Here is an 11,947-nt window from a genome sequence, read left to right on the forward strand (position 1 = left end):
TTAATATTCTGTTAAAAAAAAAAAAACTTTTTGGGCAATCTGGATTAGTCAGTGTGCAATTTAAGCTAGAAATACACCCAGCATTTTCTGGGGTTTGAAAAACACACTTTTTTGACAAAAAACACTATTTTTAAGCCTTGCAGCATAAGCATGTGTGAAATTAAATTTTTTGTGCCCAACTGAATTTGACAGCAGTATAAGCATGTAGTTGGCAGCCTTTGATGCAGATGTCATTGTGAGATACACCATTAATACATTTGGGTTACATTCAGAGTTTTAAATAGAGCCATTTGGTGCACCAATATTGAATTCAGGCATACATTGGTTCAGGCTGTGTAAGATACCCCCTCTACATACAGGGGTTTGATTCAGGGATTTGAAATACAGCCATTTTGGGCAAAGAAATATTTACTTCAGGCCTACACTGGTTCAGACCGTGTGAGATACCCCCTCTACATACAGGGGTTTGAATCAGGCATTTGAAATACAGCCATTTTGGGCAAAGAAATATTTCATTTAGGCCTACACTGGTTCAGGCCCTGTGAGATACTCCCTCTACATACAGGGGTTTGATGCAGGCATTTGAAATACAGCCATTTGAAATACAGCCATTTTGGGCAAAGAAATATTTACTTCAGGCCTACAGTGGTTCAGACCGTGTGAGATATCCTCTCTACATACAGGGGTTTGATTCAGGGATTTGATATACAGCCATTTGAAATACAGGCATTTTGTGCAAAGAAATATTTCATTTAGGCCTACACTGGTTCAGACCATGTGAGACACCCCCTCTACATACAGGGGTTTGAATCAGGCATTTGAAATACAGCAATTTTTGGCAAAGAAATATTTACTTCAGGCCTATACTGGTTCAGACCGTGTGAGATACCCCCTCTACATACAGGGGTTTGATTCAGGGATTTGAAATACAGAAATTTGAAATACAGCCATTTTGTGCAAAGAAATATTTTATTTAGGCCTACACTGGTTCAGGCCCTGTGAGATACTCCCTCTACATACAGGGGTTTGATATACAGCCATTTGAAATACAGGCATTTTATGCAAAGAAATATTTCATTTAGGCCTACACTGGTTCAGGCCCTGTGAGATACTTCATCTACATACAGGGGTTTGATTCAGAGATTTGAAATACAGCCATTTAAAATACAGCCATTTTGGGCAAAGAAATATTTAATTCAGGCCTACACTGGTTCAGGCCCTGTGAGATACTCCCTCTACATACAGGGGTTTGATATACAGCCATTTGAAATACAGGCATTTTATGCAAAGAAATATTTCATTTAGGCCTACACTGGTTCAGGCCCTGTGAGATACTTCATCTACATACAGGGGTTTTTATTCAGGGATTTGAAATACAGCCATTTAAAATAAAGCCATTTTAGGCAAAGAAATATTTACTTCAGGCCTACACTGGTTCAGACTCTGGGAGATATTCCCTCTACATACAGCGGTTTCATTCAGGGATTAGAAATACAGCCATTTGAAATACAGCTATTTTGGACAAAGAAATATTTACTTCAGACCTACACTGGTTCAGATCGTGTGAGATACCCCCTCTACATACAGGGGTTTGATGCAGGCATTGGAAATTCAGCCATTTTGGGCAAAGAAATATTTATTTTAGGCCTACACTGGTTCAGGCCCTGTGAGATTGTCCCTCTACATACAGGGGATTGATTCAGGGATTTAAATTGCAGCCATTTAAAATACAGCCATTTTGTGCAAAGAAAAATCTAATTTAGGCCTACACTTATTCAGGCCCTGTGAGATACTCCCTCTACATACAGGGGTTTGATGCAGGCATTTAAAATACAGCCATTTGAAATACAGCCATTTTGTGCAAAGAAGTAATTACTTCAGGCCTACACTGGTTCAGACCGTGTGAGATACCCCCTCTACATACATGGGTTTGAATCAGGCTTTTGAAATACAGCCATTTTGGGCAAATAAATATTTACTTCAGGCCTACACTGGTTCAGATCGTGTGAGATACCCCCTCTACATACAGGGGTTTGATGCAGGTATTTGAAATACAGCCATTTTGGGCAAATAAATATTTAATTCAGGCCTACACTGGTTCAGACCGTGTGAGATACCCCCTCTACATACAGCGGTTTCATTCAGGGATTTGAAATACAGCCATTTGAAATACAGCCATTTTGGGCAAAGAAATATTTACTTCAGGCCTACACTGGTTCAGACCGTGTGAGATACCCCCTCTACATACAGGGGTTTGATGCAGGCATTAGAAATACAGCCATTTTTTGCAAAGAAATATTTAATTTAGGCCTACACTGGTTCAGGCCCTGTGAGATACTTCATCTACATACAGGGGTTTGATTCAGAGATTTGAAATACAGCCATTTAAAATACAGCCATTTTGGGCAAATAAATATTTACTTCAAGCCTACACTGGTTCAGACCGTGTGAGATATCCCCTCTACATACAGAGGTTTTATTCAGAGATTTGAAATACAGCCATTTGAAATCAAGCCATTTTGTGCAAAGAAATATTTACTTCAGGCCTACACTGGTTCAGACCGTGTGAGATACCCCCTCTACATACAGGGGTTTGATTCAGGGATTTAAAATACAGAAATTTGAAATACAGCCATTTTGTGCAAAGAAATATTTAAATTTAGGCCTACACCGGTTCAGGCCCTGTGAGATACTCTCTCTCTACATACAGGGGTTTGATATACAGCCATTTGAAATACAGGGATTTTGTGCAAAGAAATATTTAATTTAGGCCTACACTGGTCCAGGCCCTGTGAGATACTTCCTCTACATACAGGGGTTTGATTCCGAGATTTGAAATACAGCCATTTAAAATACAGCCATTTTGGGCAAAGAAATATTTAATTCAGGCCTACACTGGTTCAGACCGTGTGAAATATTCCCTCTACATACAGGGGTTTCATTCAGGGATTTGAAATACAGCCATTTTGGGCAAAGAAATATTTACTTCAGGCCTACACTGGTTCAGATCGTGTGAGCTGGGGTACAAACCCCACACCGCGCAGGAGCTGTGGACGGGCCTTGAACAACAGCCCGGCCTGGTGGTGTGCGATAATGGGCGAAATCTCGCTCAGCTCTAGGACTAGCCGGTTTGACGCACATCCCTTGCCTGGCGCATGTGCTGCCATGCTCTTAACCACATTTTGACGACATTTGCAGCCCTCTAGCCCTTTCCATGAAATTTTTACAGCCTTTTTGGTGCTCAAAAGTTCAGGTCCCCATTGACTTCAATGGGGTTCGGGTTCGGGGTCAAGTTCGGGTCCCGAGCTCGAACTTTTTTCAAAAGTTCGTCCGAACCCGTCAAATCCGAACATTCGGGTGTCCGCCCCAACTCTAGTGACCACCATAAAAAAAGGCATTTTAATGGTCACTAAGGGGTTACAATATTTTGATTAATGTTTACTTCTTTTTATTGACACAGTTGCTCCCAATTACGATAATAATTAGAGCAGTTCTTCAGGTGTAAATAGTCTTTGTATACAGGGGCGGATTTATCCTTTCAATAACGGGCCACTTTTCACCTTAAATCACAGGACGATTTTTGCAAATCCGACATGTGTCACTTTATGTGGTAATAACTTTGGAACACTTTTACTTATCCAAGCCATTCTGATATTGTTTTCTCGTGACACAGTGTAATTCTCGTGGTAAATTTAAGTCTCTATATTTCACCTTTATTTATAAAATAATCCCAAATTTACCAAAAATTTGCAAAAATTCACCATTTTCTAAATATGAATTTCTCTACTTTTAAAACAGATAGTAATACCTCATAAAATGGTTATCAATCAATATTCCCTATGTCATGCCCTGCTCAGGCTATGTGCGGAGGTCTGCCAGGTTAGCAGCTCGTGTGTAGCCTTTTTGTTTTGTTTTGGAGTTGAGCTATATCCGCCTCCCTTCAGGTGCCATGGGTGTGGTCGTTGGTTTGAGTTTAAATTACGCCCACTCCCAGTGTACTGTGCGGGTTATAGCTTCTGTCTGGCTCAGAGGAAGGAAGGAAGGATTAGCTGTTCCTGCTCAGTAAAGCTAAGTTGGTTTTTGTTTTCTTGTGGTTGTCTGTCTAGGCTGTTAGAGAGTTGACTGCCCCCTCCAGGTTCTGAGGGAGCAGGCTGCCTCTTTCCCCCTTTCACCATCTTAGGGATTTTAGGCTATTTTCAGCCTAGGCACGAGGACACGTTATTCCCACCATCAGGATCTAAACGTGGGCATAGAAGTCTCGGTAAAGCTGGTAGGGATTAGTCAGGAGGTGACCTTTATCCCCAGCTTCTTGCCTAGACACTTGTTTGTTTATTTTCTGAGTATCTTGTATCCTGTCCGCCGTGACACCCCATATGTCTGATTTATGGTGGCATCATTTTGTAAATGTCATTTTATTTTTTTAGGACGTTAGGCTTAGCAGTTTAGAAGCTATTTTAAAAATTTTCAACAAAATTTTCAAAACCTTTTTTAGCACAACTTCAGTTATAAAGTGATTTTGAGGGGCTTACGTAATGTAAACCACCGTTAAATGACCCCATTTTAGAAACTACATCTCTCAAATTATTCAAAACATATGTTACAAACTTTGTTAACCCTTGAGGTGTTCCACAAGAATTAAAGGAAAATGGACGTGAAATTTCAAAGTTTCACTTTTTTGATAGATTTTTTATGTGATTAATTTTTTCTTGCAACACAGCAAGGGTTAACAGCAAAATAAAGCCCAATTTATATTACTATGATTCTGCAGTTTACAGAAATACATGGCAGTGGTCAGAAGGAAAGGAGCGCCATATGGATTTTGGAGGCAGATTTTGCTAGAATGGTTTTTAGGCACCATTTTGTATTTAACCTCTTAGGGACATAGGGCGTACAGGTACGCCCTGATGTCCCAGTACTTAAGGACACAGGGCGTACCTGTACACCCTGTGCGTTTCTGATCACTGTCGCGTGGCGGGCGGTGATCGGAAAAGAGTGCCTGCTAAAGTCATTCAGCAGGCCCGCAGGTCAATTCCAAACTGCGGTTTGCTGCGTTTCTGGGTTATTCGGCTCTCTGGTGACCCGATAACCCGGAATAGGATGGTGATCGGTGGTGTGATAATACACCATCAATCACCATCCTTAGATCCTGAGAGCAGTTCCTCCCCTGTGTGACTCCGTTCGCCCAGGAAAACGAGGTGCAGAACAGTGTGACACCGCCGTGCCCTGCACTTGTGGTATGCTGGAGGGGCACTGTGAATTGTCCCTGCAGTGGAGGCTGAGGACATAGTGGAGGATGAGGAGGCAGAGGCGGACAATGTCGTATGACCAATGGCGTGACAACGTAGAGGCGGAAGTGGCGTGACCTGGCCAAGTTGCTGGTGTGGTTGTGCAGGTACCACATTCACCCAGTGGGCCGTAAAGGACATGTATTGTCCCTGACCATAGTTACAGCTTTACACGTCGGTGCTGCTGTTCACTTTGGCAGACACCGACAGGCTCAAGGACTGGCCCACCTTCTGTTTTACATATTTGTGCAGGACTAGTACTGCTTTCCGCAAAGAAATGATGGCTTGGGACTCTCCACCTTGGCTCAGCAAAAGCCATCAGTTCTCTGAAAGGTGCAGAGTCCACCACTTGGAAAGGGAGGGCCTGTAGCACCAGCAACTTGGCCAGGAGCACATTAAGCTTCTGCGCCGTTTGATGAGTGCACGCATACTGCTGTCTCTTGGCAATTGCTTCAGTGATTAATTGCTGATGGAATGACTGACGAGGAGTAGGAGCAGAAGCATCTGGACCAGCAGAAGTTGGGAATGACAGGCAGCTTCCTTCGGCTGAGGTGGTGGAGCCTTGACTGGCTGAAACTGGGTGCGTGCTAATGGGTGATATAGCGGTTGCTGCGGCGGGCTGGACCACCATATCAGAGCCACGGTTCTCCCATGCCACTTTATGGTGACTCTGCATATGTTGATGCAGGGCCGTGGTGCCAACATTGGCACCCTCGCCACGCTTCACCTTCTGCCCACATATTCTACATATGGCCATGTTAACCTTCTCAGCCGGCTTTACAAAAACTGACACACCGCCGAGTAGGCGATTTCCCCCCCAACTGTCTGCACTGACTGACTGCTACCACCACTGTCTCTGTGAACTCCTGCACCACTACTTACCGGGCAGGTAGGCTGCTCTGAAGCAGGTGGTCTACCCCGGGCATGTTTGGCTCCCGACCTCCCACTGCTGCCACCCTGCTGACTTTCAGCCATGCTACCACCTTGCTGGCTCAGCCGCTGCCTGAGGAAACAGCAAAGGACAGAGGCAGGTTGAGGACAGGTTAGGGCACAGGGCCTGCTCCCGGGCCATGCCAACTAAGGGTTGTGTCGGACGAACCCACCGACTGTTGGCTGGGGGTATCTGGTGTCACTTGTGATGAAGTGGATGACCGAGTTAACAAATCAAGAACCTCTGGGTTGCTGGTCAAGACACGACCGCTAGATGACACCAGGAGCTCAGGCCTCTCGCTGCGACTCCTGCTGCCACGTCCCCTTACTCTGCTGCGACCTCTGCCACTCCTTCTGTGCATGGTCTGGCACTTCTCTGTCTGACATACTTTTAGCTGAACTAAATAAATTAAAAGCAAATTGAAACACCCCTAAAAGTGACAAATATATTTTTCTTCTTGAACTGAAATAGGCCACTAAACCCTTTCACCACAAATAATTGCAACAGTGAAATGCGTATATATATTTCTTTTTGTACCAAAATAGGCCACTAAATGCTTTCACCACATATAACTGCAGAAGTGAACTGCATATATATTTTTCTTTTTCTACTGAAATACGTCACTAAACATTTTCACCACATATAGATGCAAAAGTGAACCGAGAATATATTTTTCTTTTTGTAATGAAATACGCCACTAAACGCTTTCACCACATATAGCTGCAGATGTGAACTGCATATATAATTTTCTTTTTCCACAGATATAAGCCACTAAAAGGGTTTTCAACATAGCACTTGCACCCCAAGAACAAATTGCTGGAATGACAGAGCTGTATAATGGCTATTTGGATCCCCAAATAATCTTTCCTTGCACTTGTAAATCGCTTTTCTAGCACCTAGCGCCTTTTGACGTCTCTCCCTGCACTAAGATGTTGTGAAATGATTCCTCCCTATCCTTATAAATAGTTTTTTCAGTTTTTTTGTCACATTGAGGTTTTTCCCTATTGCTGTCCCTAGCACCTTCTCACATCTGTCCCTACACTCTGAATGCTGGAAAATGTCTGAATCCAAGATGGCCGCCATATTTATAGGGCTGTGATATCACAGGGCTGGTTGGCTGCATGCATGGAATTATGGGTCATCCCGCCTTACCAGAGTTTCTTGCCCCATGTCCTCACACGTGTAGCCGCCATTTTAGCTTCCATTTTAGGAAAAAATTGTGATTCGTTACCACGAAGAGCGAGCAAATTCGCATTCGTTGCAAATCGAATTTTTCCTGAAATTCAGATTGAATTCCACTTTTTCAGCTTAGATTCGCTCATCTCTAATTATTACCTTCACTTTGAATTGGTCACTGATCATATTCCCCTTAGGCCCCTTTCACATGAGCATGACGGATTGGCTCCGGATGCGTTTAGTGAAAAGCAAATTCAGTCAGTTTTGTCTGCGATTACGTTCAGTTTTTCCACGCGTTCCAAGCGTGATAAAAAAACTGAAGGTTTACAAACAACATCTCCTAGCAACCACCTTCTGTGGGGCCAGGGCTGCGTGAAAAACGCGGAATATAGAACATGCTGTGATTTTCACGCAACACAGAACTGATGCGTGACAAAATGAACACAGATCCATTGAAATGAATGGGTCAGAATTCAGTACGGGTGCTATGCGTTCACGTCACCCATTGCACCAGTGGGGAAAGCTATTGTGAAATGAACCTTAAATGGATGTGTGAAAATAGAAAAGTAGAGTCACAAGATGGTTTTTCCCCTTTGCAAGAGTATAGATTTATTGTGAAACACAGGTCAGGTACCAATCCACTAGGCTGAAACAAGGGGGATGTATCTGACCAAGTGGTAAAAGTCTGAAAAAGTTGTGGATGGAGTATGTGTTTCTCCTAAATTTATAGCTTCTTAGGCAACCAGGGAGTTAAAGAGGACCTGTCACCTCTCCTGACATGCCGGTTTTATTTGCTACATGTATTCCTCATGTAATAATTCTGGAGCATCTATTCTTTAAAGCTCTATGTTGTTCTATTCCTTTATTATTAACACTAGAAGTTTTAAATGAATTGCTAGCAGTCTGCAGTAAGGTTACAGAGGGTTGTTAACTAGGGGGAGAGGGGAGGTCCCTGCACAGTCTGACAATGGCAACACTGGCTAGATAGGGGATGGAGTGTGTATAGATATACAGTTGCATGCAAAAATTTGGTCATCTCTGATCAAAATTACTGTTACTGTGAACAGTTAAGCAAGTTGACACATATCCCCTATATTTTTTTACTTTCATCTTTCATATTTTCAAAATGACAAAAAGGAAAAGGGCCTGAAGCAAAAGTTTGGACATCCTGGATGGTTAATACCTAGTGGTACCTCCTTTGGCAACTATCACAGCATGTAAAGACTGGTCTTTTGTAGTCAAGAGAGGGTTCTGATTTACCTTTCTATTAGGCTAGGTCTACACGACGATAGATAGGGCACAACTACACTGCAACATTTTGCAGCACCAATGTCGCGCGACAATTTTTATAATTATAGTCTATGGTGTCGCACTGCAACAAGCGACATGCTGCGACTGCGACGCGAGAGTTGCAGAAAAATCCATCTCGAATGGATGTTTTGCGACTGTTACGTCACAGTCGCAACATGTTGCATGTTGCAGTGCGACACCATAGACTATAATTATAAAAATTGTTGCGTGACATTGGTGCGACATATATCGTCGTGTAGACCTATCCTTAATCCTATGAGCAGCTGTCTCTTCCAGACTCTCTCTCTTGACCTCCATTGTTTTTGTTAACTGCCATTTCTTAATTACATTTAAAATTGAGGAAATGGCAACATGAAACTTCTTTAAAAGTCACAAGCTGGAGGTTTTACCATGGCCTTTACAGTCCCCTGATCCGAGCATCATTGAAAATCTGTGGATAGACCTCAAAAGAGCAATGCATGCAAAATGGCCCAGGAACCTCACAGAACAGAAGAATGGATGAAATCTGCACTGATGTGCGGCCCAAGGTGTAATTTATGACTTGCACCTCACATATCAGTATACTGCTGTATATGCTATATATCTGTACATACTACAATTTTTTTTATACCTCTTACTAAGGGACCGTGTTTCCCGGGTCAATGACGGTTGTGTGCATGAGCCTTAAGCTCTCCTCAATGAATGCTTACATTAGTTTACCTTAGCTGACACCCTGCGTATAAATAAGATTTACTTCTGGTCAAATATGTGGAGTTGCCATAGTCCATAGTAGTTCCATCTATGTTCTCCGCAAATATTAGAATTCAAGTTCAGCCTAGCATGATGCCTGGCTTATCTTATAATGCTAGCTTTGAATATTTCTGGAGAACAGACGGAGGTCAGGAGTTGAAATAATCCTTGTCATGAATTTTAAGGACTAAAAGCTGAGGCCTTCTAGTAGTTTGATTCCCTCTGAGAAACATCAGGACTGAGTGCGAGAAATATGTTAATTAAAAGTACTGTCAAGTCCACAACATAAAAGAGACTTGATCTATGCCTAGATCCCAGCGTCATTATTTAACTTTCAGTCATCTCTTACTTTTTATCTAGTTTCCCATCAGTCATTTGTAATTAGGATCAGAGGTCAAGTTTAAAGTCAAATGAGAATTATATAATTATATAAGAAAGCAAGAGACAAAAAAATATATGGAGCCGTAGGGATTCTTATGTGCTCTAGGCAGCAAGAGCAAAACACTGTGTCCAGGTACCCATAAAGTGTAAATTATAATGAACAGCACTAATAAAAAGATAAATACTCTCTAGGTGTGAGTTAGAACAAGATTTGTGTTTTCCTGTAACAGATGGAAGAAGGCGACACGTGGATAACAATAAGGTAAAGAGTAGAGACAGAACAAGTTTATCAGCTGATATTTACTGTACATGTGCATACAATAATCTTACTTGGAAAATTGCACTATTATTAATCAACACTTTATGAATTTATTTGTGATGCAGTTTAGGAACCACTGAATGTTCCTACCATGTAATACAGGTCCTCACTTAAACTTACTTAAGAAATAACAATTACCATATGTATGAATATGCTGGTGTCCACAATTAGTTGTTACAACACTAGGTTTCTCCTTATAGAGAAAAAAAATCCATACAATGAACAATTGATATAGGTATTTAGCAGAACCCTCATTGTGATTATAACTCCACATTATGATGTGATATATACATACCAGGACGGTTCAATTCAACTTGCTGATTCTTCCCTGTGAGTTTAAGATGGTTTCCGGCTTGCAGCACAGCAAGACTGATGTTTCTGGGACCTGTAATTTGGAAGTGCTTTTTTAAGCAATCTATGCAGTAGATGATTGTCTGGCAGCTGCATACAGAAAAAGAAAATCACTGACCTCACATACTTAAAGGAGGAGCGTTCCCAGAGAGTGGATAAGATTTTAGGTATGCGTATTTGTGTTTTAAAGTCTTAGTGGAATATAGGCAGCAGTGTATACGCGGTTTAGAAAGGTCTTCTTGCTAAAGAGGATCTAAAGCACATGGCTGAGTAATTTGTTATTGGTGAACTGGCAGGAGAGGGGTTAAGTTGCCACAGGGGCAGTGGGCATGGCTTATGCTAAATAAGTAGGAATGGCTAAACAATGTTATAACCCTCTTTGGTACCTCTCCTAAAGCAGTCTATTGCTAGGGCATGCACACTTTTGTACGTGAGGAAAGTATCAAGTCTTTTTTGTTTAACAATGCTGTCATTGTTGTAGTTTAACATCCTCTCCCTAGCGAGCCCACAGCAAATGTTTTACAATGCATATTGTCTGGAGGTCTCTTAGATTACATTTCAGATATCTCAAAGTTTTGTCATAAGCAAGGACCCTGCCCAAGTATGGCTCAGACACCATGTACAGTGCTCAACAGAGTTGTGTAACACTTGCATAGTATTTGTAGCACATACAAAAAAAAAAAAAATATATATAGTTTTCTTTCCTCAACCACAGTTCACTGCAATGGCAGTATCCTCCCTAAATTGCATTACTGCTTCTTATTATGAAAGTACTAGTGAGCTCTAGTGGTAAAATGTGATAACAAATTCAACTATGCAGCAGACAGTGTATTATGAAAATCTGTGTCCTATTTGTTTCATGGTCCACTCCCTGAAAGCCTAAACACTTTTTATTTGCTTTAATAAAAAAAATCACTTTATTAACAATCAGTTGTCTTAAAGATGTACTCTGTATTGGAATATAGTTCAAATTAGGGTACTTTCACACTGGTGTTATTCTTTTCCAGTATTGAAATCCGGTAAAGGGTCTCAAAACCGGAAAAAAATCAGTTTTGTCTTAATGCATTCTGAATGGAAAGCAATCCGTTCAGTATGCATCAGGATGTATTTCGTTCCGTCCCTTGTACGGTAATTGACCGAACAAAATACTGCAGCATGCCGCTGTATTTTTTCAAGCCAAAATCCCGGAAAAATACTGCACTTCCCGGATCGGCATTAATTTCCGGTACCAAGTGTTCTGGAATTTGCCGCATTGCCGAATCCGGTTTTCCAGTCTGCACATGCTCCGGGACATAGGAGGAGCGATTTTTGCTTTTGATCTTTAAATACCGGATCCATTATTCCAGATGATACTCCTCCCCTCCTCCCGTGCAACCCCCACTCCTGTGGCTAGTCAAGATGACCCATGCTTCTCATACAATCCCCCACCCACTCAGATAACAAATATGAAAAAAAAAAAAATGG

The 11,947-nt window shown here is 41.8% G+C and overlaps 1 protein-coding gene across 1 annotated transcript in view; it reads right to left on the reverse strand.

Annotated features, from left to right (window-relative positions):
• Positions 1-10,535, reverse strand: part of LOC120989580 (A disintegrin and metalloproteinase with thrombospondin motifs 10-like) — a 450,152-nt gene extending 439,617 nt beyond the window's left edge. The window contains exon 1 of the mRNA XM_040417778.1: positions 10,428-10,535. The gene's annotated coding sequence lies outside the window, so the exon portion shown is untranslated. The remainder of the gene's footprint in view (positions 1-10,427) is intronic.
• Positions 10,536-11,947: the final 1,412 nt, after the last annotated feature.

Source organism: Bufo bufo, chromosome 2 (genome assembly GCF_905171765.1).
Source record: "Bufo bufo chromosome 2, aBufBuf1.1, whole genome shotgun sequence".
Classification (NCBI taxonomy): Eukaryota; Metazoa; Chordata; class Amphibia; order Anura; family Bufonidae; genus Bufo; species Bufo bufo.